At 40.6% G+C, this 21998-nt stretch overlaps 1 non-coding gene across 1 annotated transcript; it reads right to left on the bottom strand.

The window, feature by feature from the left end:
• Window positions 1–18434: 18434 nt before the first annotated feature.
• On the bottom strand, window positions 18435–18541 carry LOC141603120 (small nucleolar RNA R71). Its single transcript, XR_012525015.1, has one exon. It is a non-coding gene; the product is annotated as a small nucleolar RNA R71 (small nucleolar RNA).
• Between the last annotated feature and the right edge of the window lie 3457 nt (window positions 18542–21998).

Genomic DNA, 21998 nt, shown 5'->3' with positions numbered 1-21998 from the left:
AAAAGATGCGAGTCTCTTTTTGCCGGTCTTTCACAAATATGCGCATCTTTCATGGAGGGAAGAAGAGGACGTATGGGCCTGTAAGATAATCCGAGCGTCCAAGGGGTCGGGACGGGCGGATTCTGGGGTGGCTGGACGAGCGTCTTGATGGCTGGACGAGCGGATTGGGGCGTGGTTGGACGGGCATCCCTATGGCAAAGACGCTCGGATCTTTGGAGTCCTGGACGGGCGTCTTGCTATGCTGGACGAGCGGATTTCGTCACAGCTTTTCTTTTCTTCTTTTCTTCCTCTCTTCTTCCAATAATCCTCCGGGATTTAGTCGAGGATGCAAGGATTTCTTCATCATTGCCCATCTACTATAATATGTACAAAGGCCTTCTAGTCTTGTCTTCTCTTTGATGCTTGGTCATTAGATTCGATCAATTTAGTTCTATTTTGCCATCAAAATGCAAGGTTTGCACTCCTCTCCTACCAAGAAAACAAAACTTCAAAGAATATGCAAAACAAAGGACTAAAGATAGTAAATGACCCAAATATGCACTAAAAAGCATAGGAACGAGGCTAATTCGGGGACTAAATGTGCTCAAATAATGGTCACATCAAATATCCCCAAACCGAACCTTTGCTCGTCCCGTGTAAAGAGGTGATAAAACTAGGACCCTTATTTAAACTATCCTGCTAATATAGCGGACATGAGACAATTAGCGGGTCTCACTCGACCCCTTCAACTCACAACAAGACAACCATGAGGTAGGATACCTTCTTGCAAGGCAAGGTGGGTCTTACCAAAATGGCGACACATCCAAGCATTAAAGCACACAAAATCAAGTAATGGATGCATCTAGAAAAGAATAGCCACTTTCCTCATCTAAGTGGCAGAAATTATCTACAAGGAAAGCAATTCGAGGGTATACACTCCTTCATAGATGAAATTTCTTCTAACTACTAAGCCTAGAAGGATACCAATAAATCACCTCCAAGTTGTGTAAAGCTAGGGTATCTTTGTCCTCAATCGTTAAATGCTTTTTTCAAGAATAGACTCCTTATAGTGTTAGAAACACTGGAGGATCGCGGAATTCCCCCTCTTGCCTAGACAAGAAGAAGAGTCGTCCCCTCTCTACCATGCACAAAAGTGGATACGATGGAAAAAGGGATCGATACAATTTGAGTTTCATTTGGGAGTTTGCTTTTGTTGTTGTTTTTCCCCCCAATTTCTTGTGACATATAACATTTGAGAACACTTTCTTTTTGCCAATTCTTTTGATTTTTGGCATTTCAATACTTGACAACTTTCAACTTTTGCATTTTATTTTGAACATTTTTAAAGTCACTCCAATTAGTAACGAGACCGTCTTATATTTGAAGCATAGGAGTTTTCATTTTTGTTACTCCTCTTTTAGTTTGATGCAATTTGCGAACTTTTTCTTTCCTTTTCTTTTCATGAACTCAAATTTTTGAACAATTTCTTTTTGTGCCCATTCCCTTTTTGATGACAAAAATATGGTAGAACATGGATGAATAATGGTTGCATGGTTTCAAGGGTCACCTTGGAATAAACGGTAGCCAAAGAGTTATCACACCACAAGGTACTCTTGACTAGGCTTTAATCCATGGGTCAAAGGATACTAGCATGACACATCCTAAGGCGTTTTACAAGTATTCTAACAAGCAAAGTCTTAAGAAGAAAAGGCACCTACTAGGGCCTTATATACACTTGTCAAGCTTCCCAAATAGACGGTTTCACAAAATTTTTCTAACATGCAACTATATTCCATGATGTAACTAACATTTATACATCCTAATGCATATGCTTCTACCAACTAGTATGCCAAATAATCTAATTGCAATCCTAAATTCACATTGTTTTTACCGCATCAATCAAAATAAAGCCACATAGTCATTAACATAAAGAGGAAAAAGGAGATTGGAAAGATCATACCATGCGGTCTTCAATATCCTCATGTCTCGGATTTGGCGTAGTCAATCAATGTGAACAAGGGTGAACAAACACAATATATACAACAATATATACAAGATTACAATAAAAAGGAAATGAACATGTTTTTGGATTTTTCAATTTTTCAATTTTTTTGGATTTTTCGAAATTTTTGATTTTTTTTTTGGATTTTGAATAAAAGTCAAGTTAGAATTTCCCATCCCCACACTAGTATGGGCATTGTCCTCAATGGCCAATACGATAAGAAATTATGCAAGCATGGTGCATGATTTCTAAACTAAATGCAAACTATACTAAACTACACTACATGATGCATGGGTTTTTGTTATGGCAGAGAGCATAATTTAAATTAGCTCCCGATGCAGATGCATAGACTTCCCCAAACCAAAATAGAAACTATTTCTAATGTCTAGAATTTCGGGGTAGTTCATGCACATGGAATGCAATGCATGAAACTACAAATTGTCATTTTGGATGTTACAAGTTGGGAACAATAAAAATGAACACCTTAATGTAGCCAAGGTGTTAATCCTCCATGTTGCTAGGACTCCACAATCAAAAGACAAATATGGTACAAATTATCAAAACATCAAATTCTTTGCATGAAAATTAAAAAGAGAGAGGATAAGGAAACTTCACTTAAGCTTTGATGGGTGACTCATGCCCACTCCATCTAGCTATGAAGAGATCTCTAGAGATCGCCATTATCTCCCTCTAGGTCACTATCCCAAACTTCCTTGGATGCATCACTCGCATTGAAGTCCATGAACTCATCTTCTTCACTATTGAGCTCCACCATATCTCCACCACAAGATTTATCGCTCCCTTCGCCTTCTTGCCCATTTTCTCCTTCATTTGCCTTTTCCGAGTTTGGGAAGAGAATGTCCATTTGGGCCTAAGAGGGAAACATTCCCTCCTCGCTAACCTTCCCTTGTTGAACCAAATGGTGGAATTATGGATATAGAGCATAGTAGCTATCCACGGCGGCTTCATATTGACGGAAATGCATGACTTGGAGAATCCCCGTCACAAAATCATCTCGGGGAAGAATGAAGGGGTTAGGGTGATTGTATGGTTGGTATTGAAAAGGTTAGGGAGGTATCTTGATCTTTTTATTTTGTTGTTGTGGCTCTTGTTGTTGTTGGGGGTTTGGTGGTGGAGGTGCTTGATTTGCTTGGTTCGGGTTTGTGGGAATGAGGTACGAGGGGATTGGGATAGGGGACTCCTCCTTGGCGAAATTCTTGGTAAACCGGTCATTGGCAAGTAGATAGGGTTACTTCCCTTTGTTATCCATTTGATCATCTTTTGAACACCTTTGTGTGTTATCTAATGATGTTGCACAAGAAGTAGTTCCTCATTGATCCTTGTATTCCCGGAGAGTGGAGTGTACTCATTGTTTTCATTGAACCTTGGATTGAAGTGCTTCGCAAGCCTTGTAATGAGCCCTCCATTGACGATATGCTTCATCCCATCGTCATCCCCATTTCTAAACATAGCCCACTTCTCAAGTAGTACAAGAGGTGCATTTAAATGATATCCACCTCGTCCTTGGATTTCAAGGTATGACTCCATGAACACAAGATTGAGTTCATTCACAATTGCCGGATCTCGGCGTGCAAGAATAGTTCCGGATAAGAACCGGTAAGTGAGCCTCAGAATAGGGTTTTGGATGTGAAACGCCAAGCATTCCTTGATATACAAAAAGTCTCGACCGGTCATGACTCTCCACAATGGTGCCACACTATACTTCTTAGGTCTTGATGTTCGGGTAGGCGAAACATCCAAACCGAGTACATTTACAAACTCAACAAGAGTCCTCATCCTTGTCACATTTTCCAATCTAAACTCTATGCAAATTGTTTTGTTCAAAGTTGTAATCTTTAAGAAACTTAAGAACTCAAGAACAAGAGGTCGGTAGGTTTGGTCATGTAGGTGGAACAAGGTAGAAAGACAAAATAACTCAAAAAGGGCTTCCGTTTGATGGTATATTCCAAGCTTCCTTAATGTTTTATGGCTAGAAATTTGGTAGGAAGAATATTCTTACCAAGTAGTCGGTGAAAGACAAGCCTTTGAACATCGTTCACAAATTCAATGATGGAAAAATCGTCAAGCTTGGTGAGATCCACAATCTCTTCATGTTCCCTCCTTAGAGTGTTGATGTGAGAAGTAGATGAGCTTCCTCTCACTCTTGGCCTTCTTCTTTCCCTAAATGAAGATCCTCTTGGTCCCATTCTTTGATTGTAGAGTTGGAATTTTTGATTTGTTGAAATATAGAGATGCTCTTTGTGGATTAGATATATATTCGCTTTTGAATCTTTTGAAACCCTAGAAATTGCGGTTTTTGTTTTTGTGGAGTGAAATGAGTGCTTAGGATATGTTTTGGAGTCATGAGGGAGGAGATTTAATAATATAAGTGGAAGAAAGGATGAAGTGTCACAAATTTTGTGGTGGGGAAGAAATAAAATTGCGAAAATCGGAAATAAAGGCCGCAGGGAGATGAGCGGATTCGACCTTGGGACGCTCGGATTCCCTGGTTTTGGGACGAGCGGATTCTTTGGAAGACGCTCGGATTTTCCTACAGCGAGTTTTTCCAAAATTTGAAACAGCTAGGACGAGCGGATCGATACTGGGACTAGCGTCCTTGCTGAAGTTGGACGAGCGTATTGTCTAAGGGACGCTCAGATTTCGTTACAGGAAAGAATCCCAAAATCATGCAACAAAACGACGAGCGTGTGGGTTAATATCCGTATACTACCCTTTAAATTTAGGACTATAACGTAAATTTAAACATGTGATTATTGTCATAAAACATAAATACAAGTGAAACGATAAGGAACAAGAAATAACCTCGGGTCCTTTAAATTGCGGCGTAAAGAACAGAAATCAAAGCAGATTTCCTCCTAATCGTTACACCCAAGACTTTGTCCGAGATATGCCCTTGTGCTAGAACAGTGTTCTCCGATTGCCTTGCAATATAGGGAGAACTGATGTGAGTTTTGTCGAGATGAGAGATCTCGGGTTTTTCGTGAGAAGAATACTCTTCAAAACCCTAATTTTTGTTTCAAATGATGATTAGGTTTAACAGAAGGAGGAGGTCTCCTTTTGTTCTCCTATTTCGGCCAAAACCGTGACCCACAAGGGGAAGTGGGCTTCCACTTCCTCTTGGTTTTAACTCGAGGTCCGGTTCGTTAAATACTAAAATGTATATGACGGGTTTGTATTATAAACTGTTATCGGTTATCGGAAATTAAGGCATCAGCTAATAATACGGGTTAGTTGAATTATTAATACATGTCCGACAAAACAATATTGTATAATTATATTCAATATACATTTAATTAAATATAAATCACGTATATTTAATTTTACGAATTAAATGGTTAATTCGCCTTAGCCCATGATATTTAATCCGTATTAAATATAATATCTCAACATCACATATTTGACTAATTACTAGTCAAATAACTCGGACTAACTGGTTAGTCAATTTTGGCATCTACATGACAGTATTTTCATACCGTCACATCTCTCGAACGTATCCTATAGGTGTGACTTTTAGGGACCAGTTGATCACCGCCATCTGTATGACAATAACGTCAAACTTATCTAGCAAGCCAACCGTTATTGATAAACGTGGATCAACGGATAATAATACCAAAGTATGCCCTTTGATCCTTTTAGAGGTTTATAAGTCCTTGCACTAATTGTTAAGGACACCAACCCCAACAAGCTCCCACTTGTCCGTACAAGTGTATGTGCAATGACGTTATCCGCACTAACCGGAGGACACAAGCTCCAACAAACTCCCACTTGTCCGTACAAGTGTATGTGCGATAACCGATTCTCATATTCATTTAAAATTTCTCCCACTCAATGTAAAACAATTTGCAGATCTGGATCCACAAAGGTCGTATTTTACAATCGATCTGTATCTAGAGTGGTTTCCCCGACTAGAGAGTAACTTAACTGATAAAACGAATCCGTATCCGAGCATGGCCATGCATTTCGATTCTGACTCCTCGAGTGGCCCCGAGAAATATCGAGTGCACGATAAAGGCTGAATATTTCCTTCAACTCGACTCCTTCCGATCTAAGCACGCATGAAATGACCAGAAAAAATCTACTTGGCCCCCTGTTACGGATGACCGTGAGAAAGAAACCAAAGTCACCCAAAATCTGCCGTAGTCTCAAGAGACAGTCGATAGTCAAAGAATCGACTCTTAGGATCACCATGGAAGTCCTATCCACGACCGGGCAACGAATGTTGTAAAACATTTAGGACTCCACGTCGATGTCACAATTGTGTCCTACGAAATATCCGTATAAATCGCCTCTGTGATTGGTCAGTCAACCGGTTGACTTATGGCTCGTTGAACCCACCATCAACCAACGTCACGAGAATAATTGCCGAGTTATCGGCTCATGTGGGCAATTAAGGACTAACAAGATATGATGTTTGTTCAGTTCACTTTGTGGTGTTCAAAATTGTCGTACAATTCCACATGAAAAACAAAATATATATATATATATATATAAAATATCAAAACGATGATGTCGTATAGAGTACAAAAGAGAATGAATCTCATCCATAAAAGAGTACTACAACTCAGGAACACGTTTGATTCCCATGGAATTAACGTGCCCTTCATGCTTATCTTGTCGTAATGCTTTAGTGAGAGGATGATCTGCTATGTTATCATCGTAGCAATCTTTTCTATCACTACTTCCTTTTGCTCCACGTAATCCCGGATTAGATGAGCTTTCCGTTGTACATGTCTAGACTAGTTGCTAGACTTTGGCTCCTTAGCTTGGAAGATGGCACCACTATTGTCGCAATAGATGGTGATCGGGTCATTCGAACTAGGCACTACAGAGAGCCCATGTAAGAATTGACGCATCCATATCGCTTCCTTTGTAGCTTCAGACGCGGCATAGTACTCGGACTCAGTCGTAGAATCTGCTGTAACAGTTTGTTTCGAACTCTTCCGGTGATCTGCAGCGCCATTAAGAGTAAACACGAATCCGGCATCGAGATTTCGAGTCATCTCGATCCGTTTGGAAGCTAGCATCTCACAGAATCGGTTGCGCATAGCGTTTGAGAGCCTCCATAAGTCAATGCCCAATCTTTAGTCCTCCGTAGGTACTTAAGAATGTTCTTTGCCACCAATGTGGTTCACCTGGATCTTTGTTGGAATCGACTTGTCATACTCAATGCATATGCCACGTCCGGACGTGTGCATATCATGGCATACATGATTGATCCTATAGCCGAAGCATAAGGAATCCGTGTCATGCGCTCTTTCTCTTCCGGTGTCTCGGTGCCCGAGAGCGGCTCAAATGCACCCCTGGAGCCATAGGAAGGAACCCCTTCTTGGAGTTAGTCATGCTGAATCTCTCTAGGACTTTGTCTATGTAAGACTCCTGACTGAGAGATAACATCCGTCGTGATCTATCTCGATAGATACGGATGCCTAGAATTCTCTGTGCCTCTCCCAGATCTTTCATCTGGAAATGGTTCTTCAACCATACTTTCACCGAAGTTAAGAGAGGTATGTCATTCCCAATCAGGAGTATGTCGTCAACATACAATATTAGGAAGACAATCTTGCTCCCACTCGACTTGATATATAGACATGGTTCCTCGACGAATCGAGTAAATCCATTTTCTTTTATCACTTGGTCGAAGCGATGATTCCAACTCTTTGATGCTTGCTTAAGTCCATAAATGGAACGCTTAAGTTTGCACACTTTCTTAGGATGTACTGGATCAATGAAACCTTCGGGTTGTACCATGTACAACTCTTCCTCCAAAAAGCCGTTTAAGAAGGCGGTTTTCACATCCATTTGCCAAATTTCATAGTCATGAAAAGCGGCGATCGCTAAGATAATCCGAATGGAACGCAGCATGACTACGGGTGCAAAAATCTCATCGTAGTGCAAACCTGGCACTTGGGTGAAACCTTTAGCAACTAGTCGTGCTTTGTAGATATCTTGTTGACCTTCCATGAATGCTTTATTTTGTAAAGCCATTTGCATTGAAGGGGACGAACCTTAGCAGGTAAGTCAACAAGATCCCACACGTTGTTCTCATACATGGAGTCCATCTCGGATTGCATGGCCTCAAGCCATAGCTTTGAGTCAGAACTGGTCATGGCACCTTTATAGGTTGCGGGTTCACTACTCGTTAAGAGTAGAACGTCATCTATGTCATGTTCCTCGACCATACCAATGTATCTGTCCGGAGGAATAGAGACTCTTCCCGACCTCCTAGGTTCCTCGGGAATATTCACCGCAGCCGGGATTGAAGGAACAGGTTCCTCTAATGGTTGCTCGGTGTTTGGTTCTGGAATCTCCGACAGGTCGAAGGTTCTATCATTCTTTGCATTCTCGAGAAATTCCTTCTCTAAGAATGTCGCACTAGCCGCAACAAAAAACGCGTTGTTCGGTTGGCGAATAGAAGTAATGACCAAGTGTTCCTTTAGGATAACCTATAAAGTATGTCTTGACCGATCGCGGGCCGAGCTTATCCTCGTGTCTCCACTTGACATAAGCCTCGCAGCCCCAAACCCGTATAAAGGACAAGTTAGGGACCGTTCCCTTCCATAGTTCATATGGAGTCTTGTCAACATCTTTAGACGGACTTTGATTTAAGTATTAGAGCGGCCGACAAAAGAGCATAACCCCATAATGAATCGGGTAAAACCGTGTGACTCATCATGGATCGAACCATATCAAGTAGTGTTCGATTTCTCCGTTCGGACACACCATTGGTGAGGTGTTCGGTGGAGTTAAGCGTAGGGCAATCCCACGGTCCTTTAGGTGTTGATCAAACTCGTGAGAAAGATACTCGCCACCACGATCCGAACGCAGTGTTTTTATCTTTCTACCCAACAGGTTCTGTACCCTATTTTGGTATTCCTTGAATTTCTCAAAGGATTCACTTTTGTGCTTCATTAAGTAGACATAGCCATATCTACTCAAATCGTCCGTGAAAGTGATGAAATACCTATAGCCTTCTCGTGCGGTGATTGACATAGGTCCACATACATCCGTGTGTATGAGTCCTAATAGGTCGACAGCGCGCATTCCAACACCTTTGAAGGAAATCCGAGTCATCTTACCGATGAGACATGATTCACACGTGCCAAATGATTGAAAATCAAAGGCCGAGATAGCTCCATGTTTGATGAGCTGTTTTACGCGTTTCTCATTAATGTGTCCCATACGGCAGTGCTATAGATACGTTTGATCTTTGTCACCAACCTTTAACTTTTTATTCATTACGTGTAATATTTCCGTGGTCGGATCTAAAACATAAATTCCGTTCATGGAGACTCGCCTTGCCAGTAAATCATATCGTGTAATGAGAAAATGCAAGCATTATTTTCTATTACAAATGAAAAACCAAGTTTATCAAGCTTAAACCGAAATAATGTTTTTGGAAAGACTAGGTACATAATAGCGGTCATATAATGACAACTCAAATCCGCTTGGAAGTCGGATCACATATGTCCCCTTGGAGATGGCGGCTACTCTTGCTCCATTCCCAACACGCAGGTCCACCTCACCCTTTACGAGGGGTTCGATGTTTCAAGCCCCCGCACATGATTACTGAGATGAGAACCACAACCGATTATCAAGTACCCAAGTTCCGTAACTTGCGTGGTTAATCTCAATCATATGAATAAAAGTAGAAGAGAGAGAAGACATACCAAACGGGTTTAACACGACCGCCTTTAAGTCCTCATGATAAACAGGACATGTGCGTCTCAAATGCCCAGTCTTGTGGCAATGGTGGCATTCCATGTTTTCACTCTTGCTCTTTGTCATGCCTGATGAGTTACTCGACTCACCAGGACCACTCTTACCTGAACCCGACTTCTTGAACTTCGCCTTACCTCTCGTTAGGTTTCGGAGCTTTGCCCTTACCTTTCCCTTTGTTTGACACAACGAGAACATCCTGTTTTGAGCTCCCACTGAACTTCATGTCCTTCTCGGTCTGTACGAGAAGGGAGTGCGGTTCATGGGGACTTTTCTTCAAATCATTCATATAGTAATTCGCTCGAAATTGCGAATAACCATCGTGGAGTGAGTGAAGAATACGGTCGATAACAATATTCTCGCTGATGTTACAGTTAAAGGTCTCCAGCTTCTCGACATTCTCAATCATGCTGAGAATGTGTGGGCTAACCGGTTGGCCCTTCTGGAGTCTCGCATCAAAGAAGCGAGTGGTATGCTCATAGGTCACGATTCTCGGTGCTTTCGAGAATTCCTTAGTGAGCGTGGTGAAAATCTTGTTTGCACCTTGGGCTATGAAGCGTTTCTGCAAATTGGGTTCCATTGCAAAAATAAGTACGTTCTTTACCGCACCCGCTTCTAAAGCGAAATCGTTATACTTGTTGATTTCGTTAATTCCAACCGTGGGGCCTGGGTTTAACGGCATGGGCTCAGCAGATATCCGAGCTTTCCGTCGCAGCAGCGGCAGATTCCGTAATGCCGCCTCCCGGTCCGCGAAGTTGGATCCGTCATTCTTGATCGAGTAGCGATTCATCTGACTCATGAAGATCCTAAGCCAGGACTCACGGTCCAATGTGGCACTTGGCATTGGGTTATCACTTGAACCAGCCATTTGTTATTTAGCAGTTTAAAACGTGATCTACACTGAAAAAGAAAGGAAAAACAAAACGAAATAAGCAACTCATCGAGGTGATTTAAGTCTATTTTAAAATTCATTTTAAACATGTAGACTCTTGCACTTGCATAATCGATCTCCCTCAAGAATGATACAAGTGATCCCAAGACTCAATTTCTGTAAATTGATAAGCCAACTGTTTAGCTAATTCTTCCGGAAGAACTCTTGGTCGATAGATTTCAGTAAATCCTATCTATAGTCCACCATAGTCACAGGATCGTACGAGTGACCATAGTGTTGAGATAAAATAGGTCAATCAGTTCCAACTTACCCGACGTAGAAGGGGTCATAGTATGCCTACCGACGAAGAAGGGACTCATTGGAGTTTGACCTATAAAGACCGTTCTCAATTTTGGTTTATACGAGGAAGATCCCATCAACAAAATTATAATTCATTTTAAGTGAACGAATAACTAGCGTCTGTCGTGAATGAATTTATTTGGATGATGGCTTAAAACGTGTGACATGAGAATGTCAATGAAAACTAACTCGTGACCTCTATATGTGTCAGTTTTCATGCAATAAATTAGGTGGTTTGGTTTTTAGGCGGAATATGATGCAAATTATCGTAACAATAAATAAATAAAGTAATGCAATACGTAAATAAAAATTTCCTAGTGTGGCCTATCCTAGTAAAAGAACATAATACAACTTTGGAATCCACCGTTGGACCCGAAAAGCTTGTCTTGATGTTCCATCTTGATCCAAGTAGCGGGAGTGAGCATCTGGTCTCCATCTTTGGTCTTCTCAAAAATTACAATTAAAATTACAAAATATAAACCTATTTACATTCTAATTAAAACTGTAATTACAAGTGAAAAATCCAAAACGGAGATACAAGATCTCAAAATACAACCAAGACCGTGTTCCATCATTACGGTAACACGTTCTACTAAGGCCACACTAAGTTACAACCGCTTGTAAAATTAAATACGTAATTAAAAGGCATTCACGGCATTCATAAATTAACGATAAATAAAAATGCATCAACTAAAAACAAATTCATTCGCGACATAATTCCGTAATTATGTTAAATTTATCCAAACCACCTTTTAATGATTAAAATTCATGTGATAAAACCGCTTCTATCATTTAATTTTAATCCATTATAATCCGTCATTTTAAAGACGCTTTAAAACAACTATATGGTACGTGAGTGAACCGATTCACTATTAAGCGAGTGTACTATATCCGTATAAAGTACATATTGAAGCCATAAGAAAATTTAAATCAAAAGAAACAAATTTTCAAAGTGTTAAAGAAGACGAAATCCCTCGATCCAGGGACATAAGTGCTCGATCGAGGGACAAGAGGGCTCGATCGATCGAACGCAAGTCGATCGAGAGGTATGCTAATCGGGAGGTGCTCGATCGACTAAACTGGTGGTCGATCGAGTACCTATATCAGCAAAACTACTCGATCGAGTACGAGGACAACTCGATCGAGCAGAGGGGTTTTGAAAGCAGGTCGATCGAGTACAGCAAGGACTCGATCGAGCAAAAAGTTTTGGAACAGGGTCGATCGAGTACAGCAGGGACTCGATCGAGCAAAAAAAACAAGACAGAAAACTACTCGATCGATTAAAAACATGGTCGATCGAATACAAAAGTTTCTGAAAAACACCAAACCCTCGTGAAACAAGTTTTATGATACAAAACCAAATGCAATTTCGATCAAAAACGCATCAAAACAAATTTGACAATTGACAAAACATGACATATTGTTATAATCTCTGTATAAAACAACAATATGCAGAAAAACAAAACGAAAAAGATGAAATTACCGTGTAATACATGACACGGTTTCAAACAATTTCTGCCGTGTATACTGGGCACGGTTTTTGAAGCACAAAATCATCGTTTCAAAAATCGTTTTATGAAAAACACATGAAAAATTCACGTGGCCTCGCTCTGATACCACTTGTGGGTTAATATCCGTATACTACCCTTTAAATTTAGGACTATAACGTAAATTTAAACATGTGATTATTGTCATAAAACATAAATACAAGTGAAACGATAAGGAACAAGAAATAACCTCGGGTCCTTTAAATTGCGGCGTAAAGAACAGAAATCAAAGCAGATTTCCTCCTAATCGTTACACCCAAGACTTTGTCCGAGATATGCCCTTGTGCTAGAACAGTGTTCTCCGATTGCCTTGCAATATAGGGAGAACTGATGTGAGTTTTGTCGAGATGAGAGATCTCGGGTTTTCAGAGAAGAATGCTCTTCAAAACCCTAATTTTTGTTTCAAATGATGATTAGGTTTAATGAAGGAGGAGGTCTCCTTTTGTTCTCCTATTTCGGCCAAAACCGTGACCCACAAGGGGAAGTGGGCTTCCACTTCCTCTTGGTTTTAACTCGAGGTCCGGTTCGTTAAATACTAAAATGTATATGACGGGTTTGTATTATAAATCGTTATCGGTTATCGGAAATTAAGGCATCGCTAATAATACGGGTTAGTGAATTATTAATACGTGTCCGACAAAACAGTATTGTATAATTATTTTTAATATACATTTAATTAAATATAAATCACGTATATTTAATTTTTTAATTAATTAACTGGTTAATTCGCCTTAGCCCATGATATTTAATCCGTATTAAATATAATATCTCAACATCACATATTTGACTAATTACTAGTCAAATAACTCGGACTAACTGGTTAGTCAATTTTGGCATCTACATGACAGTATTTTCATACCGTCACATCTCTCGAACGTATCCTATAGGTGTGACTTTTAGGGACCAGTTGATCACCGCCATCTGTATGACAATAACGTCAAACTTATCTAGCAAGCCAACCGTTATTGATAAACGTGGATCAACTGATAATAATACCAAAGTATGCCCTTTGATCCTTTTAGAGGTTTATAAGTCCTTGCACTAACTGTTAAGGACACCAACCCCAACAGAGCGGATTTGCAATGCGACGGGCGTCTGGAGAAAGACGAGCGGATTGACTCTAGAGACGCTCGAATTCCGGATTAGGATAAAACCCCTGCTTGTCAGCTCCTTTTGGATGAGCGGATTCTCTGTGGGCCGCTCGGATTCCCATTTGGACAGTCGTCTTTTCCTTTGGACGAGCTGATTTTCCTTGCTTTTCCTTTACTTCAATAGAAAGCTCCCCCATGCTTGAAAACTAGTTCCTTCATCCATCAAAAAGATTAGTGACCCTCCCTCACCTACTCTCATGGAAATAATCATGTCTATGAAAAAAGGGTGCAATAAAGTTAAAAATACAAGTTAGAAGGGTTTGTATATTTACAAGTTGTGGTTTAGGGAGGACTCCACCAAACTCTCGCTTTGATGATTCCTTCAAGGATGAGGAGGCCCGAGGTAGGTGACCTCGACCTCTCCAATAAATGCTCCCTCATAGTATGACTTCAATCTTTGGCCATTGACCTTGAATTTGGTTCCGTCTTCCGATTTGATCCCAAAGTCTCCATACCTTCCTACCTCGGTGATCACATAAGGACCCATCCATCTAGAGTTCAACTTCCTGGGAAAGAGTGGATATCGGGAATTGAATAGAAGGACTGTATCTCCTTTGTGCAAGGCTTTTTGCTTAATTCTTTTATCATGGAGAAACTTTGTTCTTTCCTTGTAGATCTTGGCATTCTCATAAGATTGTAGTCGGAATTCTTCCAACTCTTGAATTTGTATCATCCTCCTTTGACCACTTAATTTGAGGTCAAGGTTGAGAGCTTTGATTGCCCAAAAATCATTGTACTCTAACTCGATTGGCAAGTGGCATGCGTTTCCGTAGACAAGTTTGTGAGGAGAGGCTCTTATGGGGTCCTTATAGGCCGTCCTATAAGCCCAAAGAGCATAATCAAGCTTCATGCTCCAATCTTTTCGAGTCTTTTTTACAACTTTCTCAAGAATTTGCTTGATCTCTCTATTTGAAACTTCAACTTGACCGCTTGTTTGAGGATGGTATCCTAAGCCGGTTCTATGTTGAACACCATATTTGGTCAAAAGGGATGCGAGCTTCTTTTCGTGAAAATGCGTTCCTCCATCACTTATGATTGCTCTAGGGACTCCGAATCTTGGGAAGATTATCTTCTTGAAGAGCTTAGTGACCGTCTTTGCATCATCGGTTGGGGTGGCAATTGCCTCCACCCACTTGGAGACGTAGTCTACGGCCACAAGGATATATTTGTTTCCCTTGGATGTCACGAACGGCCCTTGGTAGTCGATCCCCAAACGTCGAAGATCTCCACCTCTAGTATGCCTCTTTGTGGTATTTCATTCCTCCAAGAGATATTCCCCATCCTTTGACAAGCATCACAATGAAGGATGAACTCCCTTGTATCTTGGAACATTGTAGGCCAATTGAAGCCCGATTAAAAATTTTTTGCAATGGTTCTCCTTGCTCCATGGTGTCCACCGTAAGGTGATGAGTGGCATCCTTCCAAGACTCCTTGAACTTCCCATTGAGGGATTCACCTCCGGTAGAGCCCATCACTACACTCCTTGTAAAGATTTGGGTCATCGCAAAAATACTTCTTTACTTCGAATAAGAACCTCTTTCTTTGGTTGTAGTTTAAGTTCGGAGGGAGTACTCTTCCAACAATATAGTTGGCAAAATCGGCAAACCATGGGGTGATATGACTTTCAAGTTGTGTTTGAATAGCCATCAAGATATTGTCGGGAAATGAGTCATTGATCGGCGTTTCTCTTTGTTCATCATGAAATCGGATCCTTGACAAGTGATCCGCCACTACGTTCTCGGCTCCTTTCTTGTCTCTTATTTCCAAGTCGAATTCTTGAAGAAGCAAAATCCATCTCAACAACCTTGGTTTTGCCTTTTTCTTTATCAAGAGATGTCGGAGAGCACGGTGATCCGAAAAGACAATCACTTTGGATCCATGTAAGTAGGAACGGAATTTGTCCAAAGCATAGACAATGGCAAGAAGCTCTTTCTCGGTGGTATAATAGTTCACTTGGGAGGGATCAAGAGTCTTGCTTATATAGTAGATAGCATGTAGAGCTCTCCCTACCCGTTGGCCAAGAACCGCTCCAACGGCGTAGTTACTAGCATCACACATAATCTTGAATGGTAGTTCCCAATTTGGTGGTTGAATGATCGGTGCCGAGATTAGTGCTTCCTTGATTCTATTAAAGGCTTCAACACACTAATTAGTGAAATTGAATTGGGCATCTTTAAGTAAGAGTTGAGTGAGCGGTTTCGCTATTTTTGAGAAGTCTTTTATGAAACGGCGATAGAAACCCGCGTGACCGAGAAAACATCTCACCCCTCTAACATTCACGGGAGGTGGGAGTTTCTCTATCACCTAAACCTTAGCTTTCTCGACCTTGATGCCCTTTTCCGAGAATAAATGACCCAAAATAATTCCTTCATTGACCATGAAGTGACACTTTTCCCAATTTAAAACAAGACTAACATCTTCACATTTTTGCAATACAAGAGAGAGATTATGCAAACATGAGTCAAACTCATTTCCATAAACGCTAAAATCATCCATAAAAACTTCCATTATGGTCTCTGGGTAATCGGAGAAGACACTCATCATGCATCTTTGAAAAGTGGCCAAGTGATGTGACCATAATTAGCGCATATTTAGCCTCCGAATTAGCCTTGTTCCCATGCTTTTTAGTGCATATTTGGGTCATTTATTATCTTTAGTTCTTTGTTTTGCATATTCTTTGAGATTTTGATCCCTTGGTAGGAAAGGAGTGCAAATCTTGCATTTTCATGGCAAAACGAGACTAAATTGATCGAATCCAATGACCAAGCATCAAGGAGAGACAAGATTAGAAGGCCTTTGTACATATTATAATAGATGAGCAATGTTGAGAAAGGATCCTTGAGTCCCCGAGGAAATCCCCAAGGATTTTGTGAAGAAAAGGGAAGAAAAGAAGAAGAAATATTGCTGAGGTACAATCCGTGCGGTTTCTCCACAATCCGCCCGTCCTCCACAGCACAATCCGTGCTTTTTCTCCTTAAGACGCCCGGGTTAGCAGCCACCACAATCCGCCCGGATTCACCTGAAGACGCCCGTTTTCCCCCGCCTGAATCCGCCCGTCCCGACTCCAAAACGCACGGATTCCTGTACAGCGCAATTTCGTCTTCTCCAAGGTACAAAGAAAGAAGCCCTTCCTTCGAAAAATACCGGCTCCTCCCTTGCTCAATCTAAAAAGTGTAATTACTAGTTTAGCCTTTAGTTAACCCTAATGCATCCACCTAATTTCCACTTTAAATACCCCATTAGTCTAATTAGAAGAGCATGTCCTTCTTATCAATAATTAGAGAAGTTAATATCAATCAAATCTCTCTTTAGTATTGTAATCAACAATTAATCAAGTTCTAATACAAGTTTTATTTCCTTAATCTCTCTTTTGTTCATCCTTTATTTTGGGTAATTGAAGATTATTTGGGTTATTATTGCGAGATTGACAACCTCTCAATCAAGCATCAAGTACTTCTTTTATTCTTTGCTTTATTATTGGAATCATTAGTAGGTATAATTCTCTTAATCCCTCTTTAATTATTGTTAATTACTTTCATTTATTTATCATGTTTCCTTTTGTTGGTATGATTGACAACCTTGCTAGCATGATCAACATGATAATGAGTGAGTAGTTACTTAGCTAGGCTTAATGGGTAATTAAGGGAAACTAACATGGGGAATGATTCATGCTTAAATTAATATGCTGTCATGGTTTATTTGCTTGCTTGTTTTGATCTCAACTCATGCAAATGTTATGTTTGATGAAATGCGAGCCTATGAATCCTTGCATTTTTTACCCATCACTTATCTTTTCAATGAGACTTGTAAGACATAAACCAACTCGAGTCTCATTAGACCATGCATGTTGTTGATTAGGGAAGACTAAGTCGACTTGTAGGTGTTGTACAATCTAATCGATTCGGCTCCGGGACCCAAACTTTCCTAGGATTGTAAGATATAACCCAACTCAATCCATCACAACAATAATTGCTTGCTTATAATTTGAGAACATGTTTGTATGATCAATTCCCATTTGATTCGGACGTGACCCAACGACCACATCTATTTAATTGTGAACACGAAATGGACCGATCAAAAATGGCGCCGTTGCCGGGGACGGTGTTTACTTGATTTAGATTTTATTTTATTGTTATTAGTTGTGTCTTTCTTTGCCTTGGGGAAGTAAAACTCCTCAAGGTTTGTTCTAATTGTTTTCGAGTTGTTTGATACTTTGCATGTCTAGAAGGTCACAAGGTGATTTGTTACCTTTTGACCGTGAAGTTGAAAGAACCTTGACAAACAATAGGAGATTTGCTAGGAGGAATTTGAGAGGTATTAGTGAGGTTGTTCAACCAACTATTGAGTTCATCTACCATTTTGCAAGAGAAGGTGAGGAGAACCCATTACAAAATACCCCACAAAATCAACCTACAATGCCTAAGTTTTCATCACATTCCGTACCCACCGAGGAGAACCTACCCAATGGTACTCCCACACCACAACATCTAACCGGAAATTTTATTGCTAAATCCGCCTTTATCCAATTAGTCGAAAGGAGCCAATTTGGGGGGATGCCTAGTGAAGACCCTCATTCTCATATGGAAACCTTTTGTGACTATTGTGATGCGATTTCTCAAACCGGTGTGACTCAACACCAAATTCGATGGGTCTTATTTCCTTTTTCTCTAATTGGCACCGCGAAACAATGGTTGAAGGGCCTTGATAAGGCCACTCTTGGAATAGATTCTTGGAAGAAGTTGGCTCTAGCTTTCTACAAAAAGTTCTACCCACCGGAAAAGGCTTACATGCTAAGAGCTCAAATTACGGGTTTTAAGCAAAGGGATGAAGAATCTTTGTATGAAGCTTGGAAGCGGTTTAAGGGAATTTGTCGCTCATGTCCTCACCATGGACTTAGCGAATGGTTCTTGGTACAACAATTTTGGAACGGTTTATATGAAGATTCAAGGAACATTCTCAACATGGGATCAAATGGAATGTTCACCGAAGTTGATGACAATCAAACATGGAACAAGATTGAGGAAATGGCGGTCCATAACTCACAATATAGTAGACCTCGCAAGGCTACTAGAGGAGGAAGGCATGAAGTGGACTCCATTACTCAATTGGGTGCTCAACTTAGTGCTCACATTGACACAATCAATTTGAAGTTTGAAAAAGCTATGGCTAGACTTGAAGAAGTCTCAAAATCACGAAAGCATCGTGTTAATGCCATGACGGCATCCTCATCAATCCCAAGTGGGATATGTGAGAATTGTGGAACTTTGGGACATGACCAAAGTGAATGTAGGGGAACAAATGAACAAGTAAATGCTTTCCAAGCATACAAGAGTGGTACCCCTTATTCCAACTCTTACAATGAAAACACCAAGTTTCATCCAAATCTCTCATACAAAAGCCAATATGTTAAAAATCCTCAAACAACTTACACCCCACCTCCCATGAGAAACCAAAATCAAAGACCCTTTTACAACCAAAACCAAGGTTACCAAAATCAAAATCCATACAATCACCAAAATGACCAAGGTTTTGATGTTCAAAAAGCGGTCCTCCAAATGCAAAAGAATCAACAAGAGTTTTTCACTCAAATACAAAAAGATAGTCAAGCAAAGGAAACCACCATCAACAACATTCTAGCTCACACCAAGATGTTGGAAACACAATTGACTCAACTAGCATCTTCAAGCTCACAAAGACAAAAGGGGCAATTACCACCTCAAAGTAATCCCCCAAGACATGAAACGGTTAGTGCCATTCACTTGAGAAGTGGTACAAGGTATGAAGCACCGAAGAAGCAAGTTGAGGACGAAGTTGTGGAAGCTAGTGATAAGGAAGAAATTGTGCAAAACTCCAAAGATGGAGAATCATCAAAAGAAGAAATTTCAAAGAAAAATGAAGACAAGGTCAAGGAGAAGGAGCCCATTGTGATTAGACTTCCTTTTCCAAGTCGTCAAGCCAAGCCCAAATTTGATGACCAACTTGGAAAGTTTTTGGAAATTGTGAAGAATTTGGAAGTCTCAATTCCTTTCACGGAATTAATCAAACACGTGTCGGCCTATGCAAAATACATGAAAGACATCCTCACAAAGAAGAAGTCGATCCGGAAGCTTGAGACTATCGCCTTCACTAAGGTGAGTAGTGCAATACTTCAAGGGAGTTCACATCCAAAACTAAAGGATCCGGGAAGCTTCTCAATACCGTGTACCATTGGCGACACCACGATCAACAAAGCCTTATGTGATCTAGGGGCTAGTGTGAGTGTTATGCCGTACTCGGTAAGTAAAAGGTTGGGGATGGGAGAGCTTAAATGCACCAATATCACACTCCAAATGGCCGATAGATCGACGAAGACACCATTAGGGATATGGGAAGATGTCCCCGTGCGAATTGGGAAGTTTTTCATCCCGGTGGACTTTGTCATTGGTGATATGGAGGAAGACTCCAACATTCCAATCATTCTTGGAAGACCCTTATTACACACCGCGGGTGCGGTGATTGATGTAAAACATGGTGAGCTCACTCTAGAAGTGGGAGATGAGAGTATAACTTTTAATCTTGACAAGACTATGAGAGCTCCCCGTTTACATGAACCATGTTTTATGATCGATCATTATAGTCGGAAGGATGAAAGGAAGAAGTCGGAACTCCAATGGAAGAAGAAAATTGAAGATGCTCCATTCAAAGAGCAAGTGAATTGTGACAAAGAGAGCTTGCAAAGCTCATCAAAGACAAGCAATGAAGAAGATGGCCTCATTGGCCAAGAAAAGGAAATGGGAAATTTGTCTCCATCAAATCAAGAGATTTTCAATGATCAACTTAATGAAGTTGTGGTCTTTGGGACGACGAATTTGAAAGGATTTTTAATCCCTACATTGGTAATGCCATCGATCAAGACCGACAACAAGGGCCAAGGTCTATTGAAGACCTCTACCATGATAATGAACAAGCTTTTGATTACTTTTTCAAGGTGTTGAGCAACATCAACAACACCTTGAACATCCCCCCTTGACATCTCATCAAGAATAAGAGTTTGGTGGAGTCCTCCGTAAACCACCATTTGTAAATATTTCTAACTCCCTAACTTGCATTTCAATTCTTGTATTCAATTTTTGTTATTTTTGGATTTTTATACTTTGATCAAGATAATTATCATGTTTGAGAGAAGTGAGGGAGGGATTAATAATTTCAATTAATGTGTAGTGCTTTAGCTTAGTGTGGGGATGGCAATTGCCTAGGCTATCCATGCCTTAGTAGTGCCCCCACAATGAAGAACACAAGATATGAAGAAGAATGGAAGAATAACAAGAGATATGGGTTGTACACGGATGGAACTGAATCCGGGTACAAAGGGGTCGAATCCGAGCGGATTCAGGAGAATCCGCTCATTTTCAAGCAATCCGGGCGTGTTGGGTAGAAGACGCACGTCCTGAAATGAGCCGAAGTTTTGAAATTTTTTACTGTCAGCGAATCCGGGCCTCCTACATCCTAATCCGCCCGTCTTCAAAAAGCCGGCCGTCCTGAAAGGAAGACGCCCGTCTTCTTGGCTGAGGCAAACAAGAAAAATTCCTGGACTGAAATCTGTCCGTCTTCTACAGAAGACGCCCGTCCTGTGTTTGCAAATCCGAGCGTCTTCCCTTAAAGACGCCCGTCTTTAGGCGAGTTTTTCCCAACCCAGAAAAGGTAGAATCCGCCCGTCCCGAGCAGAAACCGCACGGATTGCCCCTGCAATTCAAATTTTTTCGGGCTTTATAAAACCCCTCCCACATTCATTTCTTCATTCCTTCATTCATAACACTACTCAAAACCCTCAAAACCCTCATCCTCTCCATCACAAAAACAAAATTCCTCAACTACATTCACCAAAATCAAATCAAAACATCCTTTTAATAACAAATCAATCACTCCTTTTTCATTAAAAATCAAAACCAAGCACAAAATCTTCAACCTTTGAGTCGATTTTTGAATTCATAAAGGCAAAGCCTTTCATCTTTAAATCGATTTGGGTTCACTAGAAATTGAAGATTTGGGTTCACTAGAAATTGAAGACTTCAGCCCAGCTATCCAGAGTCTGTCAGATGAGGAGATCCTGACCCTCAAAGGAGATAAGGAAGTAGAAGTCTGGCAGATGCACATTGACGGAGACTCCAACCAAAGGGGAGCAGGTGTAGGACTAATCCTGCGTTCACCGCAGGGAGATCTGATAGCACAAGCAGTGCGATGTGAATTTAAGGCAACTAATAATGAAACAGAATATGAAGCCTTGATACTAGGAATGCAAATAGCCCTAGAGCTAGGAGTCAGGAACCTGCAAATATTCAGTGACTCTTTGCTAATAGTTAATCATGTGAATG

This window comes from Silene latifolia, chromosome 9 (assembly GCF_048544455.1).
Source record: "Silene latifolia isolate original U9 population chromosome 9, ASM4854445v1, whole genome shotgun sequence".
Lineage (NCBI taxonomy): Eukaryota > Viridiplantae > Streptophyta > Magnoliopsida > Caryophyllales > Caryophyllaceae > Silene > Silene latifolia.
The sequence above is the reverse complement of the archived record's forward strand: the minus strand, read 5'-3'. Positions and strand labels throughout refer to the sequence as shown.